The following is an 8,175-nucleotide window of genomic DNA, read 5'->3' on the forward strand; positions in this document are numbered from 1 at the left end:
GAGCTGGGGGCCAGGCGAAAGCCCAAAGTATTAGAGCTGAGATAGTCACCAGTATGCTATAAAAAGGCAGCATATGCCCACAAGTCCGACAGTGCACCAATCAGTGCTTGTTGTGATTCTGGAGATTTTTTGCATATGAAAATATTTATTTGCTATTCTTTGTTGTGCTTATATTTTCTAAAAATATCTCTCTCTCATAAGGACAAAAATTGCAATGCACAAATAACAAAACATAAAACTGAATAAAAGATAGATTTAGTGTGAATAAATTTAAAAAGGAATATTTTTTTTTTTCTTTTGAATGAAACTGTCACATTTTACTTATGATCTGCTTTAATAGTCTGTGTCATCCCTTTCACGTCCTCCTTTCAGGTAATTAGGTCACAGCACTGAAAACATTTGCGATCATCATCTTTATTTCAAATAAAAAAAGGATTTTGAAGGACACAGCAGAGCTGGTAGCTGAGTAAAAGGCATGACTCTGCTGACTAAATTAATTAATGAAAGTGTGATTTTATGAATCACATTTTAGACTCTAATATTCAAAGATCTCTTCTCAAAGTATCAACAGCAGATTGGTGAAAAGAGATTTTTAATTAGTCTAAGCGAATGAGTAAGAAGTGTCTTGATTTTTTCAGCTGATATCCGTTTATCAGAAGATGATAAAGAAGAAAAACCCCATTCATCCAAATCCCCAAAGAGTCCCATTGTTATCTCAATATACTGTTCGTCTCTAAATCTGAGAGCATAATAGAAATTCTGTGGTGAAGTGTGGAGCTGCGCACTACGTTTGCATATTTATTCAGCTGTCATATCTATCTGAGCAGATCATCAGAGGAGATAAACTAAAGAGATGAGGGAATAATGGCTCTTGCTGAGAGGCTGCCGAATGATACAAGCATATTCCTGAAAAACACCAGGAACTGGGTAAACAAAAATGTACTCTACAAAGCCATGCAATTCAAAATGAGCGGCGGTTAATGATGGTGATGATGGTGATGATAATGATGATGAAGATGCTGTGAATAAAATTTGAATGATGGAAAGTTTTGAGGAGTAACAATGTGAACGGCGTCGCAAACTTTTTCTCTGTTACTGAGAAAACGTGGACATTTTTTGAGGCAGAATTCCTCAACATGACATCCAGAGCGGCATTATTTACCCAATTATTGTACTCTTTTATGTCCAGAATAGATAAACGCTGACCTGCCCGCATGAAGAAGGCGTTGTTCGAATGTATTCTCACATAGATGCAACGAGAAGGGGTAAAGGATGCTTTAAACACTGGCCAACCTTTTGTGGAAAATGTTCCTGAAAAGAACACAGCCCCTGACATTTAGTGAAAGAAGCCTCTAAGGTCACGCTGTTGATGCCTCTCGTGAAAAACCAAATTAAACATTATCAGGGGAGCGTGGGGACACAGAGGAAACGTTCGCTTTGATTTACACTAGATACACGCAAATATCACTTTTTAAACAGGATGTTCTTGCACTTGTTGGAAACAGTGACCTTTTATTTCATCACTGCAACACTTAATAGACATTCATCTACAAGTGAGGGTATCGCAGGGACCCTCGTGTCATCTATCCCTCAATGCATATGTACACCCACCCCAATGAGGACAGTATAGGACAGTTAATTGAACAATATCCAGGAAGTGACAAGAGGACAGCGAAGAGAAACTCTGCTCAATGGTGCCATCTAGTGCTTCCCGAGGGCGACCCGGGACGAGCTCCACAGTACAGTAAGAGCTTCTCCCCTGCTGCTGCTGCTGAGGAAGTTTGGATAACAATTATCTGTTGTATTTGCATTAATGTGATTGCTTTGTCTGCGGACTCATCTGACTGCAATTATAAAGAGTAGCATTAAAACACTAATTAATTAACTCAATTGTGGGTAGATTGATTAATTCTAAACAAACATGAGATCGCAGCAAGCAAATGAGCTCTGGAGTGCCGATGCATCTGGGAGTGCTGCTGCAGAAGACATTTTGATTATCTGCAGACACATGTAGTTGCAAATCTTTTAATTAACACAAATAGATAGTGGGAGTGAGTGAGTCGGTTGTGCAACTATCCTGTTTGTTACTTGTAATCATAATTTGGTCAGTTTTTAAAAGAATGAGGGTGTGAATGTGGACTGTGGGTTTGAGGCAGTGATCGAGAGGCAGCTCAATTATTCCAAAGTTGTGTTGCGCATGTGTGTGTGTGGGTGTGTGCATGTACATTTGAGGGATGCGTGCATGCACAGTGTGAGTGTGTGTGTGTGTGCATGTGTGTAACCAAATGGATCTTGACATCGAAAGTCATCACAGAAAAAGAGATAATCAAATTATGATCAAAACAAAACAGATGGTCACATAAATCATCCATTCACATGTTGGACTGGTGCCTCTGTCGCAGAACAATGAATCACTGCCTATCAATGCTAGAATCAAAACATAAGGGCTGTTATGAATACAAAAAGCTCTTCTTGTTATTATTACATACCGACACATATCACAATGTGCACACATTCGGCATCATTTTAAGAAAAAGTATTTTTGTGAACGATCTGTGAAAAATTGAAACTGAATTATAGGACAAATCGTGGAACATAATACAATGTTGACTGGAACAGGTTTTCATTTTGATTCTTATTATTTTGATGTTTTTCAGTTTAATTGATCGATTTGATTTCCCTGCATCTCAGATTCATCCCAGATTTGAGATTTGGATGAAAATCACGTAGTTTTTCAGCGTAAATGCATGCATGCACCTTCAGCATCCATAAAAATGCTGAACTCCTGAACTAGATTTAAAAGGGAGCAGTCAGTCAAAGCACCCTTTCTCAGTGTGCTGTCAGCATCTGCACATGCAGAAAAGCCTAATCAGAGAGATACCAGTAAAGTGCATGTAATACTTTAGAGATTTAATGCAGTTTTTAATTGGATAGAGGCCCATTATTTTTCAATACAGAAGGGGCACTGAGGCACATAAAGCTCTTGAATATTTTTGCAAATCGTGTTCAACAGCATAATGATTAACCATGGCACTAAATTTGCCTCACAAAATGAAAAGCAAACTTCATGCAAGGCGTAATTTAATTGTTTCCCTTCACATTTTCTGCCTCCCATTGTTGGAAGCTTAACATTTTTAGAGTCTGCTTAACAGCTGCCTTGTGATGCTTGAGCTGCAACAATGTGACTGACAAATGTTTTGAAGTAGCTGCAGACTTCCTAGTGTCTTCGCAGGCCAAGTGTCAGGGAATCTTACATCACTTTGTGTCACATTTGAAGCCTTATTACATGGATATTTATTTTTCTAATTTGAGGCTGCAAATTACCACTAAATATATCATTCAGCTGACGCCATACTGTACATAACATTAGCTGTAATGTATCCGCTATTTCAGATTTTTAGTTAACATAACACATGATTATTCACTGTCTGAAACCATTCATAATATCACATAAATGTATATGTATTAAAAATAACACATGCACTGTTCAAAATGTCTTAACCCTATATTTTCTATTTTATTTTTGTTTTTAAAACATATATCACCATATTAGATTATGCAAAATATTAATAACAAGCTTTATTTTTTTTATATCGCAACCTCTCACACACCGGTACAGTAAATGTGATCTTTTTGTACAATGAAATGTTTCAGCAGTCACAACTGCAGATCACATTTCCATTTCAACCTGAGGAGAACACTGCCATCTGGGCTACAATTAGTGGTAATGCAATCCTGACCCATTTGTTTGTATGTTTGAATATTCAGAATCAGAATCAGGACTGGAGTCAGGTTATAGGCTTGCACATAATGTACTCATATGCAATGCTGAAACAAATATACAGAAGGATTTATAAAAATTAGTAAGTAAGTATAAAATATGAAATAGAATAAACTAAAATAAGAGGGTATAGAAATAGAAAAAGACAATAAATAACAGTTCAGAAATAATGGTTGCATACAGGACACATATGTAACCGGGATGCAAGTCTGATTGGTCACCACAAGGTCTGCAGGAGTGCATTATGGTGCAAAACACTGGGAAATTACTGTATAAATTTAGAGTAATACAACAAATCAAATATAGAGGTGTAAATAATAAAGTGCCAACATGTACACACATCATCTGCATTGTGAATAAAAGTGGCATAACATTTGTACAATAAGTCATATTGTATTTTCTTGTGTCCGCCTGCTTTGTAGTATAATGCATGCCGGTGAAGATCAAACCAGCTGTGACCTGGGTGGGAGGGGTCTGTGCTGAATTTTCTTTCCGGTGCCCTGACTCGACACATGTTCAAGTACAGGAGGGTGGGCAGGCTGGCAGTGATGATCTGTAAGTAGTCTTAACTGTCTTTTTTGGTGCTGGTCAAAACAAGACTGTGATTGATATGTGTGGGGAAAAGAGATTGGTGTGTTGAACAGCATTGGCAGCAAGTTGAACCTCTTCTGATGGCACAGGAATTACATCTTCTGCTGGGCTTTTTTTATGATCGCCTCCAACTTCAAGTACTAAAGGAACTAAAGATCTTGTATGACAAATATATGATTTTTTTCTCAAGTGCAATTCCTGATGGGGACACCAAAACTCTGGAAACAAAAACTTGTCACCTTACCAGCTATTGGAAAACTACATTTACTACTGCAAACACTATTAATATAACTTTGAGCGAGCAGACATCAGCTAACCACTAGCAAACAAAATGAGCAACCCATAATTCATTCAATAACATATCTCTGTTTGACTACATACTCGAGGCCAGCCACCAACAGCTGACTCAGAGTCCCACATGTTCTGTACCTGCATCCTGTGCCGCTGCAGAGGGCTGAAGAGGCACAAGTGCTTCAATTGTGGGTTATTAACATTACTGAAATTACACATTTGTGTTTACAGTGTTAAATCTGGGGAGACACATCATATTTTTCCTAGAATGGGTGGGTTGTGTCCCCCCTGACCCCCCCTGGATTTACGCCTGTGATCCCAGACACCAGAGGACTTTCTTCAAGCCAACTCGGCAATTTTGAGCATGCTTCAGCTTGTAGTGATTAGACCAGTTGGATATCTATTTGTCACCATCTTGGATGAGGCCTCGAAGCATTGCATCAGGAGTTTGACACAAAGATCCTATAGGGAGAGGAGCAGCAGTGCTAACTGTCTGTCCGGGTGCTGGATGTAGATTTTTAGCATGGATGTTGGGGTTGTTGGAGCAAGATCAGAGCGTGTGCATATGCTAAGAAAATCTATAGTAGCTCTACTTAGCCACTTTGATTTCCTTTTACCGCGCATCCCTCGCCTGCTTCGACAGACATGCATTCTTGCATTTTTCTTTGAACCAGTTAAATAAATGGAAAATACAGAGTAAAAATAGAATGCCTTTTTGTTTGACAAAGAGACAGGACAAGCAGGTCTGACAAGATTTGATTTAAATGAAATCTAATTAGATAAGAGATGAAAAAAGAAAAACAAGGAATTATTTCATTTCCCAGAGAGGCCTCCTCTGGTTTACCCAAAGAAAATAATTAAAACAGCCACAGAAATGACAACACGACAGATTTATAATCCAGCTTTTTCCCCTTTCAGATCTCTAACACACAGTTACTGTAGCTGCAACATGATGTGTGAAGTTGAGCACAAACGCAGTAAACAAACCTCTCTCTGCCTGAGCAGGAAGCACTGATAATCTGCCTGAGTATTATCTTATGTCACTTTTTGTGCATGCTATGCCCTTCTAATGCCAGAGTTTTAGCATGTCAAAACTCAGAGCTGTGCTCACTGAATTTGAATGCAGTCGAAAAGAAACTGACATCTGTGTTGGTTTGTAGTGCCGGTAGAGGAAATAAAATGATAACAACAGCCTTCCTCTAAATCCAGCGGAATGGCAACTTTCCTCATTCAGCAACAGAGACTTTTGAGGAGATGCCATTGCTGCCTCATTGGTTTTTCACTCCCTCTGATTACTCCTCTCATCTTATGTAAATCCTCTTAAGTCACATGTTATTGTTTATTGCAACTGTGAAGGTTAGGTGTTCCTAAGCCCTGTGCGTGCGCTTATCTCACCAGCGCATGCATCTTTGTCTCTCCAATGTGTCTTGTTTTCGTAATACACTAATGGATGAGAAAAGTTGTCTGGACTGATGCGGTGCAGACAACCAATCCACTGCAGTAAAATGCTAATCTCTCCCAGTGGCTAACAACTCTTCATGAAAGAGAGGCAGTTGCATGCTCCAGGGATATCACAGCATTATCACAAGCCTGCTGTATTTGGGGATTTTTTTTTTTTTTAACAGTAAATATAAACATTTCCTGAACACACAATTACTTTTTGGACCAGTCAGCTTCCCAGCCTCTGCAGAGTGTGGTCATGTTTGGATTTTAGCACTGAACTTGTGACACAGGTCTGTTGAATGATGAAAGTCCAAGAGGAAGCAGAAGACCAAAGAATACGTGAGGAATGTACTGTACCACGGCATTGTGGTGCCTTTGCCTTTTACCTTTGTTTTTCCTGTCATGTCAAAATATTTGCTGTAAGAAGATCTAAAGAGTGATGGACAAAGTCTTCCCTGTCATTTTAAGCACCCAAGCAAATTTGGGCACCAAACTAATGGAAAATGAATGTAGAAAGCATCTAAACAAATCTACAGAATTTCTGAATGAAACACTACATTATGCTCTGGGTGGTCAAGGTAGATTGCAGGCCCACAAAATCCAGAACTGTGACACCAGAGTCCAGGGTTCCTATCCAGTCTGTGCTTGAGTTTAGGCAACAAAAGGACAAAGGTTAGGAAATACAGTTTCAGAGTGTAAAGCAGTCGGATTTACTTGGTTAAGGTTAACACAATATTTAGATTTTGGTTATAGATTAAAGATCATTTTCAGGTTCATACTTTTATTTGGCGGTCCATGTAAAATACATCTACATACTCTAACTTTCAAAAAGCACATTATTTGTCTCATATGGTGCATTGCTGCAGCATCCCTTTTAACACTGTGTCCTGAACATTTCGTTTTAGCTGCAGAGTGAGACATCTCGCCTCTGTTCAATCTTTGGTGAGAGTTGCACATGCGCATTACTTAACAGGCAGGATGTAGCCAATCAGAGGCAGAGAAAGGCGGGTCATTCCGAGCAAGTAAGTGATCTAAAGTAACTTTGTTGGAGTGTATATGTTTTATAATATGAATATATATATTTGCATAACCCCTGTTACATAGTGGCTCATATAAGTTACAGAAGTAAAGGCTTGACTCCAAACCAGGCGTTTCAGGCAGTGCAGGAGCAGTGTTTTCTGTGGGAAAGGGTAACTCCCTTTGGCGTGGCCTTTTTCACTTTGCAGACCTTTAACATGCACAAAAATGCTACATAACACAATAAAGGAAAGGCAAAACCCCAAAAGCATGATATGACCTGTTTAATAAAAAACTGTTTGTGAAATAATGAGGAAATGTAATCTTTAGGATTGGTGTTCATGGACACAAATTTTACACAAATCCTATAGATTAAATATTGTCACTATATCATGAACCGCTGTGATACTGGGTTGTACAGTGATGCGACCTGAGGTTAGTTTTAGGCTATAGGCTTTGAAATGTTGACACTGATACCAGTAGTGTTTCAGTACTGCAACTGCCAAAAGCTTGTATCTTCATCTGCAATATATCCGACCTGCATGACAGTTATAATGTTCAGTTTGTGTTGAAACTGCATTAGTTTAAGTTTGGTGCACTTAATGAACTGGAAACTGAGCGTATTTCCAAGCAGACTACTTCTTAACAGTCTCTGTCAGTCACACCAATAGACACCAATATTCTCAAATTATTTTAGGAGCACTAGCAGCTCTTTAAAAGAGTATTTCAGTCAAATTTGACTTTCAAAAACTGCTGAATTGTGTTGCTCCTTACAACAAACAGTGAGCCACTGGGTGCGGCTTTACTTCAACCTTCTCCAAAACAGCTGAAGTGGCTGATAACATTGTATTCTAAGGGCCAAATATGTGTGTACAATGCGTCTAAAGTCTAACAATTTCTCAGAAACAGAATGCACTTGTAATAACAGACCTTCCAAACACAGTGAAGTGGTGTATTTGTAATTCAGTGTGTTGTACATTTAAAGACGTAATATCTTTCTACTGTGCATGGGCACCCTTAAAAAACATTCAACATTAAATCTACTTGAGCCC

This window comes from Pagrus major, chromosome 17 (assembly GCF_040436345.1).
Source record: "Pagrus major chromosome 17, Pma_NU_1.0".
Classification (NCBI taxonomy): Eukaryota; Metazoa; Chordata; class Actinopteri; order Spariformes; family Sparidae; genus Pagrus; species Pagrus major.